The sequence below is a fragment of the Paramormyrops kingsleyae genome, chromosome 6 (genome assembly GCF_048594095.1).
Source record: "Paramormyrops kingsleyae isolate MSU_618 chromosome 6, PKINGS_0.4, whole genome shotgun sequence".
In the NCBI taxonomy this organism is placed as follows: domain Eukaryota; kingdom Metazoa; phylum Chordata; class Actinopteri; order Osteoglossiformes; family Mormyridae; genus Paramormyrops; species Paramormyrops kingsleyae.
This window is the reverse complement of record NC_132802.1, coordinates 33,167,974-33,185,362: the sequence shown is the minus strand read 5'-3', so window position 1 is coordinate 33,185,362 and position 17,389 is coordinate 33,167,974. Positions and strand designations below refer to the sequence as shown.

Sequence of the window (17,389 nt, the reverse complement as noted above, 5' to 3'; positions counted from 1 at the left end):
GGATAATTGCATTTTATATAACCTATACCATTTTGGGCCATTGATCGGTTGGCGCCCCATTCTGGGTTGTTCCATGCATTGTGCCTGTAGCCTTCTGGGACAAGATCCAGACCCCCCATGACCCTGGATAGGACAAGCAGTTATAGAAAATGATGATGGATGGATGGATGGATATTAAGGTGGGTTGATTTTGTAAATATGATGTTGGACTGACTGAGATTGATAGATTTATATATAGTAACAAAGAAAAACCTTACACATGTTGAAAAAAAGGAAAAACTTTTTCAGGATAATGAGTCAGATTTCCGTCTAACCCACCCAACCCACGGTTGCCACTGTATGATGAGTATTACATTGTAAAGAAGATAGATAAAGCTTGTTTCCAGAAGATGAAGAAGATCAACTGGAAGACAAAAATTTTGAGGAAAGCCTTGACAAACTTTTCGACATTTCTGCGTGCACCTGTCATCTACCTATTCGACCCTGCAATGACAAATGTGTGAGATGCCCAATTGAAAATTGTCAAACTCAAAGCTTGTACCCTCCAAGTAAGAAGGTTTCACTTGAGGAGAGAGAGTACTTGAGAGATCAGAGAGCAAAGCATGAACCAAAAGGTTAATTCCAGTTGGGATCAGTAGATCAAGAGGCAGGAAAGATGCTTCTCCGACAGCGATCTTCACGATGCACTGGAGAACGGCACACAGCTGAAGCTACCAGATCTACCCTCACATTCTCAGAGTGTTGAGAGGGCAGTAAAGCTGACATCTGAAGCTTCTGCCATTGTGTATGGACTGGAATCAAGACATAGACACATTCTTGCAAAGTTGCAAGCCGCCAGATGCGACCCACATTTGCTTCAAAGGGGTCTTATGCTGTGTGTGCCATAATAACTTAATAAAAATTACAATGAATCCGTTACTAGAAAACAGCTGTGATGCAGGGCTTAAACTTAAACTTGGACTTATGAATGTAAGATCACTGGCTCCTAAGGCACTATTAATAAATGAAATAATTACTGATTTTTGTCTTGGTGCCATATGCCTCACGGAGACCTGGCTTAAACCAAATGAATTCATGGCACTGAATGAATCTATTCCAGCTGAATACAGTTACAAGCATAACCCTCGACCAAATCGCAAAGGTGGTGGTGTTGCTGCAATTTTTCAATCCAGCCTAGGAGTGACTGAGAAATGTGGTCTTAGTTTCTGTCACGGATCGACCCCGGGGAGTCTCCGACTGACGTCACGACAACCACGCCATCGGGGATTCCTCGCTCCTGCCCTCCCCGTTGTTTTGATCTTTCAGTCAGACGCCACTATACCGGGCAGTCCGGTTTCTCCGGTTCTCGGTAGATCCACCCACCACCAGCTGTTGCTGCTTATGTCCGGAAGGGAAGGACTATATCAGCCGTCCGCTCTTGCACCCTGATGCGAGATCTTCTAGGAATATTCCAGAGTTCAAGCGTTTTCCGGTTTTCTGCCTCTTCGTGTTTCCTGACCATTTTTGCTCTACCATTTAGACCCCGATTTTCTGTCCTAGCCCTTGATGCCCGACGCCGATCGCCTGACCTTCGCCTGTTTACCGACTACGAGACCAGCCCAGCCCCAAGACCGATTCCGCACATCGCCCGACCCCAGCCCGTCCCACGACATCGATTCCGCCTGCTCCTTACCTCGTTTCCGAGCGAGACGTTCGCCAGAAGACCTCTCGGTTTTTGGACTTGTCTTTGTCTTGCTCTATTAAAAGCTCCTTGCACCGGTTTCCGCGCCAGTGTCCTCTTGGTTCCCTACCGATACCCTCACAGAAAGATCTCGCCAGAGGAAGATGGACCCAGCGGACCCGGTGAGCATCCAGCAGCTGGCCGATGCCCTGACCAGGCAGGGCTCCATTCTGAGCCGTCAGCAGACAGAGGTCGGTGCTGTGGGGGACTCTTTGGACTCCTTCCATGCGGGCTTGACAGCGCTGGCAACGGAGGTACAGCGCTTGCAGGAGACGCGATCGACCGCTCCGTCGACCGCTTCTAGCGAACCTCGTATACAGCCTCCTGGTCATTATAATGGGGAATCGGGTTCGTGTAGAGCCTTTTTATCGCAGTGCTCCCTCGCGTTTGAGTTGCAGCCCTCCGCGTTTCCTTCGGAGCGGTCGAAGGTGGCTTATATAATCATGGCTCTGACCGGCTCTGCGAGAGAATGGGCTACGGCTGCTTGGGAGGCCGATGCGTCATTCTGTCACTCTCATGCCCGTTTCCAGGAGGAGATGAAACGCGCTTTCGACCGCTCGACACAGGGACGAGAGGCAGCGCGTGAACTCTTGCGGCTTCGCCAGGGTCATTACACGGTGTCAGATTACACCATCCAGTTCCAGACCCTTGCGATGTCCTGCGGCTGGGGAACGCAGGCTTTATTCGACGCTTATTACAACGGCTTGGCGGAGGACATTAAGGACGAGCTCATGGCACGGGAACTACCGGACTCCTTGTCTGCACTGACGGATGTCGCCCTACGGGTAGACACACGGATTCGTCAGCGTCGCCTACCGGAGGCGGTTCCGCGCACTCCATTGTCCAGCCCAGTTAACCCCATCGACGCCGGATCTGAGCCGATGCAGGTCGACCGGGCCCGTCTTTCTCCAGCTGAACGCCAACGGCGTTTCTCGGCCAGAGTCTGCTTATACTGCGGACAGGCAGGTCATTTTGTTGCCCGGTGTCCGGTAAAAGGGCACACCCACCAGTAGGGAAGAGGGTACTGGTGAGTGTGGTTCCGGTTAACTCCTCTTCGGTGCAGCAGACTTTTCTTCCAGCCGTCTTATCATGGGGGTCCGTTCAGCAGTCACTAGCTGTTTTGATTGATTCCGGGGCAGATGAGAGCTTTATTGACTCCACACTGACTCAACAGTGGGGTATACCCACCGCCCGCGTCCAGACGACACGGACTGCCTACGCCCTGGATGGAAGGAGAATGGCTATTATCTCTCGGGTTACCATTCCGGTGAGTTTGTTGATAGGGGGTGCTCACGTTGAGACCCTTTCTCTTTTTCTGATTGACTCACCCCAGGCACCCCTGGTGTTGGGGCATCCTTGGCTGGTTCGACATAACCCTCACATTGACTGGGAGAGGGGCACCGTAATTGCATGGAGTCCGTTTTGTTTCTCCCAGTGTCTACATTCTGGTCGACCCCGTGAGGTTCCTACACCGATGGAGGAGGCCCCGGATATGTCTGGTGTTCCGGCGGAGTACCACGACCTGAAGCACGCATTCAGTAAGTCCCGGGCCGCATCTCTTCCGCCGCATCGGCCGTATGATTGTGCGATCGATCTGCTGCCCGGGACCTCTCCCCCCAGGGGTCGTCTCTATTCCATATCAGGCCCCGAGAGAAGGGCTATGGAGGAATATATCAACGGTGCTTTGGCTACGGGCATCATCCGGCCCTCCTCCTCCCCAGCTGGGGCTAGTTTCTTTTTTGTTGGAAAGAAGGACGGCTCTCTTCATCCTTGTATTGATTATAGGGGTCTTAACGAGATCACCGTTAGGAATCGGTACCCTCTGCCTTTACTGTCCTCTGTCCTGGACCTCATCCAGGGGTCCAAGGTCTTCACCAAGTTGGATCTCCGTAATGCCTACCACTTGGTAAGGATCCGGGAGGGGGATGAATGGAAGACAGCCTTCAACACCCCTACTGGTCACTATGAGTACCTTGTGATGCCCTTTGGGCTAACTAACTCTCCAGCAGTGTTCCAGGCCTTGATAAATGATGTCCTTCGAGATATGCTAAATAAGTTTGTCTTTGTGTACCTGGACGACATCTTGATTTTTTCGCAGAATGAGCAGGACCATGTGCAGCATGTGCGGGCCGTTCTTCAGCGTCTCCTGTCCCATAGGTTATTCCTCAAGGCTGAGAAATGCGAGTTCCATAGAGACACTATCTCTTTCCTGGGCTTCATCCTTGCAGAAGGTTCCATCCAGATGGATCCCGAGAAAGTCAGGGCCGTGGCCACAGCCGAAGTCTCGGAAGGAGCTGCAACGCTTCCTGGGCTTTGTGAACTTCTACCGTCGTTTTATCCGGGGTTACAGCGCTGTGGCTGCTTCCCTTACGGCTCTGACCTCTTCCAAGGTGTTGTTTCAGTGGACAGAGGAGGCCCAGAGGGCTTTTGTCGACCTCCGTGACCGTTTCACCTCTGCCCCAGTACTACAGGTGCCCGACCCATCGCTGCAGTTCATAGTGGAGGTGGATGCCTCAGGAACCGGGGTTGGGGCGGTGTTATCCCAGCGCTCCCTCACGGACAACAAACAGCATCCCTGTGCCTTTTTCTCCCGGAAGCTCACCCCTGCGGAGAGGAACTACAACATTGGGGAACGGGAGTTGCTTGCCATCAAGCTTGCGTTGGAGGAATGGAGACAGTGGCTGGAGGGCACCTCCGCCCCTTTTCTGATCCTAACCGACCATAAGAACTTGGAGTACCTGCGGTCCGCTCGCCGACTCAACGCCCGCCAAGCTAGATGGTTCATGTTCTTCAACCGCTTCCACTTTCATATCACCTACAGGCCCGGCTCCAAGAACGGCAAACCGGACGCCCTGTCCCGTCAGCACGAAGCGGGTGAGGTGGAGGAGAGGACCAGCCGCGTTCTGCCTACGGCATGCTTTGTGGGAGCCGTCACGTGGGGGATCGAGGAAGCAGTCCGGGCGGTCCAACCACTCGTCAAAGCACCAGAGGGGTGTCCTTCGGCGTGTTTGTTCGTACCTGAGTTTTTGCGCTCCCGAGTCCTTCAATGGGGACACTCCTCTCTCCTGGCCTGTCATCCAGGGGTTCACCGCACTCAGGCTCTAATTGGGCTTTGGTTTTGGTGGCCATCCATGCGCCAGGACATTCGCTGTTTTGTGGCCGCATGTGAGACCTGTGCCCGGAATAAGAACCCTTCGCGAGCCCCAACAGGGTTCTTACAGCCTCTCCCCATCCCCAGACGACCCTGGTCTCATTTGGCGGTGGATTTCGTGACCGGTCTTCCCCTCTCCCGGGGATACACTGGGGTTCTTAACGTGGTGGACCGGTTCTCTAAGGCAGCCCATTTCATCCCCATTCCTGGATTGCCCTCTGCTAAGGGGACGGCGCAACTTCTGATCGATCACGTGTTTCGACTCCATGGGTTGCCTACGGATATCGTGTCCAACAGAGGGCCATAATTCGTTTCTCGTTTTTGGAGGGAGTTTTGCAGGCGGCTTGGAGCCACAGCGAGCCTGTCCTCTGGTTTCCATCCCCAGTCGAATGGTCAGACGGAACGGCTCAATCAGGACCTGGAACGGATGCTACGTTGTCTGGCCTCCCACAACCCCGCCACGTGGAGTTCCTACCTGTCCTGGGCGGAATACGCCCATAATTCGTTGCCGGTCTCCTCTACTGGCCTTTCTCCCTTCCACTCCTGTTTAGGGTACCAACCGCCTTTGTTCCCATCCCTGGAGACAGACGTCACGGTTCCTTCAGTGCACCAGCTTTTACGCCGTTGCCATCGCACCTGGAGGATGGCCAGGACATCCTTACTATGCTCCAGGGCCCGGATGGAGAGGTACGCCAACCGACGTTGGTCCCGGGCACCTTCCTTGCGGGTTAGGCAACGGGTCTGGCTGAACGCCAGGGATCTTCCCTTGCACGTGGAGTCCCGGAAGTTGGCTCCACGCTTCGTGGGACCTTTCCCTATTACGAAGATCATTAATCCCTCTGCCGTACGACTTTGGCTCCCGGCTGCTATGCGTAGGATCCACCCCACTTTCCATGTCTCCCTGCTGAAACCTCATGCTGTCAGCCCCCTGGCCTCTCCTGCTCTTCCTCCTCCGCCGCCAAGGGTCCTGGGTGGCGGAGAGGTTTTTACAGTGCGTCGCCTGCTGGCTGCTCGTCGCCGAGGTCGTGGCCTGCAGTACTTGGTGGATTGGGAGGGGTACGGTCCGGAGGAGCGCTCTTGGGTGCCGGCTCGGCACATACTGGACCCCTCCCTCGTCGCTGATTTCCGGTGGGACCATCCTGATGGGGGGCTTGGCCCTCCGCCTGGTGGCGGTCGTCAGGGGGGGGGGTACTGTCACGGATCGACCCCGGGGAGTCCCCGACTGACGTCACGACAACCACGCCATCGGGGATTCCTCGCTCCTGCCCTCCCCGTTGTTTTGATCTTTCAGTCAGACGCCACTATACCGGGCAGTCCGGTTTCTCCGGTTCTCGGTAGATCCACCCACCACCAGCTGTTGCTGCTTATGTCCGGAAGGGAAGGACTATATCAGCCATCCGCTCTTGCACCCTGATGCGAGATCTTCTAGGAATATTCCAGAGTTCAAGTGTTTTCTGGTTTTCTGCCTCTTCGTGTTTTCTGAACATTTTTGCTCTACCATTTAGACCCCGATTTTCTGTCCTAGCCCTTGATGCCCGACGCCGATCGCCTGACCTTCGCCTGTTTACCAACTACGAGACCAGCCCAGCCCCAAGACCGATTCCGCACATCGCCCGACCCCAGCCCGTCCCACGACATCGATTCCGCCTGCTCCTTACCTCGTTTCCGAGCGAGACGTTCGCCAGAAGACCTCTCGGTTTTTGGACTTGTCTTTGTCTTGCTCTATTAAAAGCTCCTTGCACCGGTTTCCGCGCCAGTGTCCTCTTGGTTCCCTACCGATACCCTCACAGAAAGATCTCGCCAGAGGAAGATGGACCCAGCGGACCCGGTGAGCATCCAGCAGCTGGCCGATGCCCTGACCAGGCAGGGCTCCATTCTGAGCCATCAGCAGACAGAGGTCGGTGCTGTGGGGGACTCTTTGGACTCCCTCCATGCGGGCTTGACAGCGCTGGCAACGGAGGTACAGCGCTTGCAGGAGACGCGATCGACCGCTCCGTCGACCGCTTCTAGCGAACCTCGTATACAGCCTCCTGGTCATTATAATGGGGAATCGGGTTCGTGTAGAGCCTTTTTATCGCAGTGCTCCCTCGCGTTTGAGTTGCAGCCCTCCGCGTTTCCTTCGGAGCGGTCGAAGGTGGCTTATATAATCATGGCTCTGACCGGCTCTGCGAGAGAATGGGCTACGGCTGCTTGGGAGGCCGATGCGTCATTCTGTCACTCTCATGCCCGTTTCCAGGAGGAGATGAAGCGCGCTTTCGACCGCTCGACACAGGGACGAGAGGCAGCGCGTGAACTCTTGCGGCTTCGCCAGGGTCATTACACGGTGTCAGATTACACCATCCAGTTCCAGACCCTTGCGATGTCCTGCGGCTGGGGAACGCAGGCTTTATTCAACGCCTATTACAACGGCTTGGCGGAGGACATTAAGGACGAGCTCATGGCACGGGAACTACCGGACTCCTTGTCTGCACTGACGGATGTCGCCCTACGGGTAGACACACGGATTCGTCAGCGTCGCCTACCGGAGGCGGTTCCGCGCACTCCATTGTCCAGCCCAGTTAACCCCATCGATGCCGGATCTGAGCCGATGCAGGTCGACCGGGCCCGTCTTTCTCCAGCTGAACGCCAACGGCGTTTCTCGGCCAGAGTCTGCTTATACTCATGCTGGCTCATCTCTTTCTTGCTCTTCACCCCAAATCACCATTGTTATTGTTTATAGACCACCTGGGCCGTACAGTAATTTTCTTAAGGAGTTTGCTGATTTTTTAACTAACCTGGTGGTCAGTACTGACAAAGCTGTTATTGTGGGTGATTTTAACATTCATATGGAGAAAGATAGTGATCCTTTAAAAATAGCATTCACAGCTTTTCTTGACTCTCTAGGTGTATGTCAGAATGTAGTCGGGCCTACTCATGCCTGTAACCATACCCTTGATTTGATTATTAGTCATAGCATCTTGGTGGAACATGTATCTACAGTATTATGCCTCAGAGTCCTCTGCTCTCTGATCATTACTTGTTAACGTTTGAAATCCAGTATAGCCTCCCGTTGACCGCAGCTCCAAAGTACAGAATCAGACGTTCCATTGCCTCACTAACTACAACAACATTTATGAAACAACTTCCACAGTCCTTCAGCCTTACATCTGAAGCATTGTGTATAAATGAACTTGAACAGGCGACTGCAAACATGGATAAATCCCTTCGTAGCACACTAGATCTTGTAGCTCCACTTAAGAAGATAAAGGATAGAGATAAGAAACCTGCCCCCTGGTACTCTGATCATACACGTGAACTCAAACAGGCATCACGCAAGCTAGAGCGCAAATGGCGCTCAACTGAACTAGAAGTTTTCAAATCTGCATGGAAAGAGAGCCTGTCTAAATACAGACAAGCACTAGTGACTGCTAGGTCTGTGTATCTCTCCAGATTAATAGACGGGAACAAAAACAATCCAAAATTCCTATTTGAATCCGTGGCTAGGTTAACACAGAATTCTCCATTAAACTCGCAAGTCCCACAATCTCTTAAGAGTAATGACTTTATTACATTCTTTAATGGTAAAATAACTAAGATTAGACAGACCATCCAGTGCACGTCCTTAGCTACCTATGACTGCCAGACTCCTGCTAGTCTTAAGCCTATCAATAATGAGACTTTTGAATCTTTCATTCCTATAAAACACCCAGAACTCCTGAGCTTAATTTCCTCCTGTAAATCCTCTACAAGCCTCATAGACCCAATTCCTAAAAAAATCTTTCAAGGAAATCGCACCACAGATTAGCAATACCCTGTTAAATGTGTTAAACTCTTCTCTTAAGCTTGGATATGTTCCTAAACCTTTTAAATTGGCTGTTATTAGACTCGTTCTAAAGAAACCAAATCTTGAACCTAGTGTTTTAGGAAACTATAGACCAATCTCAAATCTTCCTTTCATTTCAAAGATCATGGAAAAGGTTGTAGTTCGTCAGTTGTCTTCTTTCCTACAAAAAAATAATACTAATGAATTATATCAGTCTGGCTTTAGACCAAACCATAGCACAGAAACTGCTCTAGTCAAAGTAATGAATGATTTACTTATGGCTTCTGACCGTGGCTTGATATCGCTGTTGGTATTACTAGATTTAACTGCAGCATTTGATACTGTGGACCATAATATACTCTTGGACCGGTTAGAAGGTGTAGTTGGCATTACAGGGACAGCACTCTCTTGGTTCCGCTCATATTTAACTGATCGCTATCAGTATGCACATGTGAACAACGAATCATCCAAGGCCACCAAAGTCACATACGGTGTCCCACAGGGATCAGTACTGGGCCCACTACTGCTGTCACTCTAGCTTTACCCTATACATGCTACCGCTTGGTAACATTATTAGAAAACATGGTGTTGGGTTTCATTGTTATGCAGATGATACACAGTTATATACACTTACCTAAAGGATTATTAGGAACACCATATTAATACGGTGTTTGACCCACTTTCGCCTTCAGAACTGCCTTAATTCTACGTGGCATTGATTCAACAAGGTGCTGAAAGCATTCTTTAGAAATGTTGGCCCATATTGATAGGATAGCATCTTGCAGTTGATGGAGATTTGTGGGATGCACATCCAGGGCACGAAGCTCCCGTTCCACCACATCCCAAAGATGCTCTACTGGGTTGAGATCTTGTGACTGTGGGGGCCATTTTAGTACAGTGAACTCATTGTCATGTTCAAGAAACCAATTTGAAATGATTCGAGCTTTGTGACATGGTGCATTATCCTGCTGGAAGAAGCCATCAGAGGATGGGTACATGGTGGTCATAAAGGGATGGACATGGTCAGAAACAATGGTCAGGTAGGCCGTGGCATTTAAACGATGCCCAATTGGTACTAAGGGGCCTAAAGTGTGCCAAGAAAACATCCCCCACACCATTACACCACCACCACCAGCCTGCACAGTGGTAACAAGGCATGATGGATCCATGTTCTCATTCTGTTTATGCCAAATTCTGACTCTACCATTTAAATGTCTCAACAGAAATCGAGACTCATCAGACCAGGCAACATTTTTCCAGTCTTCAACTGTCCAATTTTGGTGAGCTCGTGCAAATTGTTGCCTCTTTTTCCTATTTGTAGTGGAGATGAGTGGTACCCGGTGGGGTCTTCTGCTGTTGTAGCCCATCCGCCTCAAGGTTGTGCGTGTTGTGGCTTCACAAATGCTTTGCTGCATACCTCGGTTGTAACGAGTGGTTATTTCAGTCAAAGTTGCTCTTCTATCAGCTTGAATCAGTCGGTCCATTCTCCTCTGACCTCTAGCATCAACAAGGCATTTTCGCCCACAGGACTGCCGCATACTGGATGTTTTTCCCTTTGCCATTCTTTGTAAACCCTAGAAATGGTTGTGTGTGAAAATCCCAGTAACTGAGCAGATTGTGAAATACTCAGACCGGCCCGTCTGGCACCAACAACCATGCCACGCTCAAAATTGCTTAAATCACCTTTCTTTCCCATTCTGACATTCAGTTTGGAGTTCAGGAGATTGTCTTGACCAGGACCACACCTCTAAATGCATTGAAGCAACTGCCATGTGATTGGTTGATTAGATAATTGCATTAATGAGAAATTGAACAGGTGTTCCTAATAATCCTTTAGGTGAGTGTACAGATCCAGCCGCTTAAAATTTCCCCACTTTCCATGACAGGTCCTTGACAGGACCTTGACTGGCTCTTGGCTGGTCCTTGACTGTAATGAGATCCCCCACGATGATGTAATGAAAAAGGGGGCCGGCATGATCCACCCCTCAACTCTCTGTGTGTAAAGTACTTGCAATGATCTATCCATCCACCAGGGAGAGCAGTAATCTGAAGTGACTTACCTGAAATCAGGTAAGATACCTGAATCAGGTATTGTAACTCCACTGCAAAAAATGAAAATCTAAGCAAGTACAATTTCCCTATATTTAAACAAAATTCCAATTTCATTAATAAACTTACTACACTGCAATAAATGGCCTGTGAAATTTAGAAATAGTTTCTGTTGTGAGGCAAAGATGGCCTAAAACTGTCAAAATGTGTTTTTAGTCAGTTTATTGATGAAATTACAATTTTATTTTACTTCCCTCTTTGGAGATGAGGCGGTCCCAAGATATGTCCAATACAATAATTACAGGCCTAAACAAAGTATTAAGACTGATATTGTCAAGCAATGAGAGGTATATGAAAATTAATCAGATTTGAAGCCCATTAAGCTTGTTTGGCACAAGATGAAAGATTTCATGCGCAAGGAGGCCAAGCCAGGTACAAAGCAGCAGCATGTCCAAGAGTTATTTTGGGAGAAGAGAGTGACCCAAGATGTGTGTGACAGACTAATTACAGGTCTAAACAAAGTAATGAGGTTGACTGTGGAGAATAAAGGTGTGTTCTTTCTTTCTGTCTGGCTAACAGCCGGATAGGCTGCTGGTGGCTGCACATCCACGGGGGGGGGGGGGGGGTGATGTGTGAATGTGTCATTAACTTCTCTGCTTGGCCACAATGAAACAATGAGACAGATGAGACAGATGTTTGAAGCGGTCAAGGTGAGGTTATTTTTTTAACATAAGAAACACTGCTTTCAGATCATAAGAACATAAGAACTATACAAATGAGAGGAGGCCATTCGGCCCATCAAGCTCGCTTGGGGAGAACTTAACTAATAGCTCAGAGTTGTTAAAATCTTATCTAGCTCTGATTTAAAGAAACTCAAGGATTCAGCTTGAACTATGTTATCAGGAAGACTATTCCATATTCTGACTATCAAGCCAGTCGGTTAAATAAACACTACTAAACAGTCATTACACACTACCAGTCAAAACTGTTGTTGGCATGTAAATTAGAAACCAGAAGACTATAGTGGAAAAAAAGTATGATCGTCTACCAAAAACATTTATACACTGTATAGTCATGACTGACATGCTGAGGCTGGGTTTGAACCAGTGACCCAGGGAACACAAGCACACAGGCTTAGCCCACTGAGCCACACAGGGACCCTGAAAGTGCAAATGTTTTTTGCATGAAAGTTCACCATAGCAAATACCCTGAGCAAGGAACTGCCCACAAGCACAAGAAAAGTGGTGGGGCTGGGGGCTGGGGGCTGGGGGCTGGGGCTGGGGGCTGGGGCTGGGGGCTGGGGGTGGGGGGTCAACTGAATGTGTGAAAGTCATTAACATCTCTTTTGACTGGTAGTATGTGTGTGTTTGTGTGTGGGTTTGCATAGATCACATTTGAGGACCAAATTGCCCCCAAAGTGTAGTAAAACCTGAAATTTTCCTACTTTTGGGGACATTTTTTGAGGTCCCTATTTGGATAAACACTTTTAAAGCCTCTGATCACAAATTTTTCTGAACACATACAAATCGAATTTCAATGAAAAAGTTGGCCAAAATTTCACATCTGTTCACGACTATACGCTCGGGTGGTGAACAAAAGCACTGGCAAAGTCTTGCATTTCTGAAAAGTTTCAATACGCAGAAAAAGGCTAGTCACATTAGAAACGCTATTTCGTGAAGTCTGGTCCACCATCTAAACGGCTAAACACACCAGAAGCCCCTGAAATAGAAGAAATCACAAGACAGAAAACACTTTAACATCCCTCCATCACAGAGCCGGACTCGCCATCAAAACTGTAAGCTCCTCTAAACCCAGCTTATTGTACCTTGATACCTTGTACGTTGCTTTGGATAAGTCTGCTAAATGCTTTAAATGTAAATATAAATATTGTACAGTGTAAAGCCATGTAGCAGAAATGACTTGGGGTCAGTAATCCAGGAAACATGGAGGTGTACAGTAAATATCCATTGTCTTCCCAACATCAGTCACTGAATGGTATTAAAAAAGCACTGGAGAGTTCAAAGCATACAATTCTCATAGTCTATCAGCACCACCAACATTCAGATGTAAATGAGCTTCAGATGTAAATGCACGCTGGCCGACCAGATCACCCCCCCTGGAAAGAAAATATCCCTATTCCCTTTTATTGTCCTTGGTGATTTTAACAGAGTGAATCTACACCAGGAACTTCCTAAACACAGACAGCATATCGACTGCCCCACCAGGGACAACATCACACTGGACCTCTGTTACACCATTTTAAAACATGCCTATCGCTCTGTCCCCCGGGCAGCTTTAGGACATTCTGATCACTGTATGGTCCATCTTATTCCAATTTACAGGCAACAGCTTAAACGTGCCAAGCCTGTAGTCAAAACTGTGAAGAAGTGGACCAATGCAGCAAAGCAGGAACTGCAAGACTGTTTTGACTGCACTAATTGGACTGTCCTTGAAGCTGCATCTGATAATCTGGATGAGCTGACAGACACTGTGACATCATACATCAGTTTTTGTGAAGATATGTGTGTCCCGACCAAGACCTTCTGCACATACAACAACAATAAACCATGGTTCACTCCCAAACTGCAACATCTTCACCAGGCCAAGGAGGATGCCTACAGAAGTGGTGACAGGGCCCTGTACAGGCAGGCCAGGAACACGCTGACCAGGGAGATCAAAGTGGCAAAAAGAAGCTACTCTGAGAAGCTGAAAGAACGGTTCTCAGCCAATGACCCTGCATCAGTGTGGAGAGGCCTGCGAGATATCACCAGCAACAGACGACCCCTACCCCCCGCTGAAGCAAACAAAGACCTGGCAGACGAGCTGAACAACTTCTACTGCAGGTTTGAGATAAACAGATTCACACTCCCCATCCACCCCACTCCAGAGACAATAACCCCCATCACACCTCTCACCCCCCTATCCTCCCCCCTGGAACTCAGAATACACGAAGCGGAAGTGAGCCGGCTGTTCCAGAAACAGAAAACCAAGAAGGCCCCGGGACCAAACGGTGTTTCCCCCTCCTGCCTCAAAACCTGTGCTGATCAGCTGGCTCCCATCTTCACCCGCATCTTCAATAGATTTCTGGAGTTGTGTGTAGTTCCCTCCTGCTTCAAACGCTCCACCATTATCACGGTCCCCAAAAAACCCACCATTACAGGACTGAATGACTACAGACCTGTTGCCTTGACGTCTGTGGTCATGAAATCCTTTGAACGCCTGGTTTTAGCCCATCTAAAGGACATTACAGGACACCAGCTGTACCCCCTGCAGTTTGCCTATCGGGCAAACAGGTCGGTGGATGATGCAGTGAATATGGGGCTGCATTATATCCTGCAACATCTGGACCATCCAGGAACTTATGCCAGGATCCTGTTTGTGGACTTTAGTTCGGCTAAGCGAGCATAGATTTTAACGAGCAGTTAAAATCATTTCAGATCCGTCACATCCTGGACACAATCTTCTCCAGCTACCCCCCTCTGGCAGGCGCTACAGATCTGTTTACAAAAACTGTTTACACTGTACCTCGCACCTTAAAATTGCACAGTGTTACTCACCTGTGTATATTTATAATATTTATAATTTTTCACATTTGTATTGTATGTGTATTGTATTGTACTGTATTTGTACAGTATTTCTTGTATAGGGTATTTTGTTTTTATATTGTCACTTATTGTAGAGCTGGGTGATATGGCCTAAAAATAAAATCTCAGATTTTTTCACAAAAAATCTGATTTCCGATTTCAATCGATTCTCCCCTCCCCTACACAAAATCAAACTACTTTATTTAGCTTTTTTTACTTTAGACAACACCTTTAGGGGCAGTGTGTGGCTCAGTGGGCTAAGCTGTGTGCTTGTAATCAGAAGGTCACTGGTTCAAGCCCAGCCTCAGCATGTCTGCAGCTCCTTGAGCAAGGCCCCAACAGGTGGCCTTCACAGACAACTTATTCTTCAAAGATCAAGTTGAGGGAGGCATAAACACAATTTCCCCACGGGGATCAATAAACTGTCAGTTATTATTGTGAACACTTTTAGAAAGGTTTCTCTATAGCTTATTTTAAAACTGGCAACAACACAATACACCCTCAAACTTATAAATAAAAGTAATAAGTAATATTGTAATAATAATAGAAAAAAAACACATAATTTTATCATGTCAGCTAAGTATTAAGTAAATACTTTATGCCATTGGGTTTGACATATTATATTACAATTCCATATTACAGAAGTAGCAACACCTTTCTTTGGGCACAAGTGCCATCTTTTCCCCTGTCATTGCCATGTTGTTAGTGAATCTGCTACAGTGTTAATTTACCCGTGAGGAATGGTGCATCGCATTAGTTCCGCATTTGGCGCTTGTGTGTAAAAAAAGTAATAAAATCGATTTCATGAAAACACATCGTCCTGAACTGTAAATTCGAATTAATCAATTAAATTGATTTATCGCCCAGCTCTAACTTATTGTTTGTGTACGAGAGTATCAAACTGCGGGAAACTAATTCCTTGTGTGCCCCAGCACATTTGGCGAATAAAAGCTGATTCTGATTCTGATTCTGATTGCTGCAGCGGGTGAGGATCATGAACTCCCAATCACCTACAAATTCTTTAATCAATCAACAGTTACAGTATCAACAATCAATGGCTGGACAGTTGATACAGGGACAATGATCACAACACACATCAGAACAGCCTTCCCAAAGCCAACAAACTGAACCCTATTGAAAATTTGTGGACTATGCTTAAAATAAAGCACTTTAAAACAAATCAATATACTGTAGGACGAAAGTGCTGTACAAAGGATAAATAAGAATAGACAATAAACAAACCAATAAAGCATATTAAAATAAAATAAAATAAGTAAATAAAATAAATTAAAACAAAAATGAGCTTTTTTAAGTCATAGCAAAGACCATTCAATCATTTAACCCTGTAAAAAGAAAAGTAAAGTTTTTGTAAAGACAGTGCCATCTGATGGTATCACCCTGCAAGTGAATGAATGGGCGGGTTTATAGTCAAATATAGGCCCACCCCTAGAAGAAGGGGGGCTCTAGCTTCCGGCTGGTATTTGGAAGGAACTTGGCTGGGATTTGGCTGCCAGCCAGACTGGAGGGGAAATTTTAAGTGGCTGGATCTGTATATCTGTTAACCCTGATGATACATCACTCCTATCTCGGTTAGAAGATTGTCTGTTAGATATTCGGTGCTGGATGGCAAAAAATTTTCTAATGTTAAAAACAGAAAAAACAGAAGTACTGGTGATTGGTCCCAAAGCTGCAAGAAATAAGTTTCACCACCTCAGCATTAGTGGCCTTCCTACACAACCTAACACAGTGGTTAGAAATCTTGGTCTTCTAGTAGATTCAGAGCTATGTTTTGATGCTCACATAAGAAGTATTACTAGAACTGCGTTTTATCATCTACGAAACATAGCCAAGCTTCGTAAGATGCTCTCACTTCGTGATGCAGAAAAATTAATACATGCCTTCGTAACTACCAGACTAGACTACTGTAATGCCCTCCTTTCTGGTTGCCCGTCTGGTTCCTTAGATAAACTTCAGCTGGTACAAAATGCGGCAGCCAGAGTTCTCACAAACACTAAAAAATTTTATCACATCACACCAGTCTTATCCTCCCTTCATTGGTTACCAGTTAAGTCTCGGATTGACTATAAAATACTGCTGTTAACCTATAAAGCACTGAATGGCCTTGCACCAGACTACCTTAATAATCTGCTGACCACATACAATCCCCCACGCTTGCTTCGATCTCAAGGTGCGGGATATCTGTTAGTACCTAGGGTAGAAAGATCTACAGCAGGCTGCAGAGCTTTCTCCTATAGAGCTCCTCAGTTGTGGAACGGTCTTCCACCGGATGTGCGGGTTTCAGGCTCACTTTCAATATTCAATTCTAGACTAAAAACACACCTGTTTAGTTTAGCTTATAGGGACACTAGTTCTAGCTCTAGCTAGCTTCTCACTCCCAGTTAAACCTATAGTGTGAGGTGTAGAGCTGGGTGGGGATCGGTGCCATTGGCTTTGGATAAACTGAATTGACAGTGTTGTCACTCTAGCTTCACAATCGCTTGTGGGATTGGAGTGCTGACATTTCAGGGACTCCCCATGCCTGCATTCCCACCTGCCTCTCCCTCCTACTTATGCTGCCATAGCCATATCTGCCGGAGCATTGCACTTGATATTGCACTCATCTAACTTTTAGCACTGCCTATAGTCTCCCTTACTTTGACTAATTGCATTTATTTCCACCACCTTCTCCTAGGGGGTGCTGCCTGGAGCCCTCAATCTATCAAGATGTCCAGCACACCCTGCAACATGTGACGTCGCCACTACCAATCATGACCGTGCATCCAGCTCGCCGTTCTGCCTGTGTCATCTTCCTTGTTTGACCCGCTCCCTGCCTTCTGGCTGCCTGGCGATTGGAGGGAGTGGTGGCACCGGCTTGTCATCTCCCCCCTGCTCCCCGTTTGTGTTTCAGATTTAACTGTATTTGACTATCCCTGCCGGCCCCTGGAGGATGGGCTCCCCCTTTGAGTCTGGTCCCTCCCAAGGTTTCTTCCTTCTAGGGAGTTTTTCCTTGCCACTGTCGCCTATGGCTTACTCACTGGGGGCTTTGGGTGGGGATGCTGTAAAGTGCTTTGGGACAATGTAAT

General features: G+C 47.9%; 1 long non-coding RNA gene across 3 annotated transcripts in view; it reads left to right on the top strand.

Annotated features, from left to right (window-relative positions):
• The window catches only part of LOC111851192 (uncharacterized), a 22,547-nt gene extending 5,158 nt beyond the window's left edge, over positions 1-17,389 (top strand). For all 3 annotated transcript variants that reach the window (XR_011991992.1, XR_011991991.1, XR_011991990.1), the window contains 2 exons: positions 91-179; positions 16,999-17,389. This is a non-coding gene — a long non-coding RNA (uncharacterized lncRNA). The remainder of the gene's footprint in view (positions 1-90; positions 180-16,998) is intronic.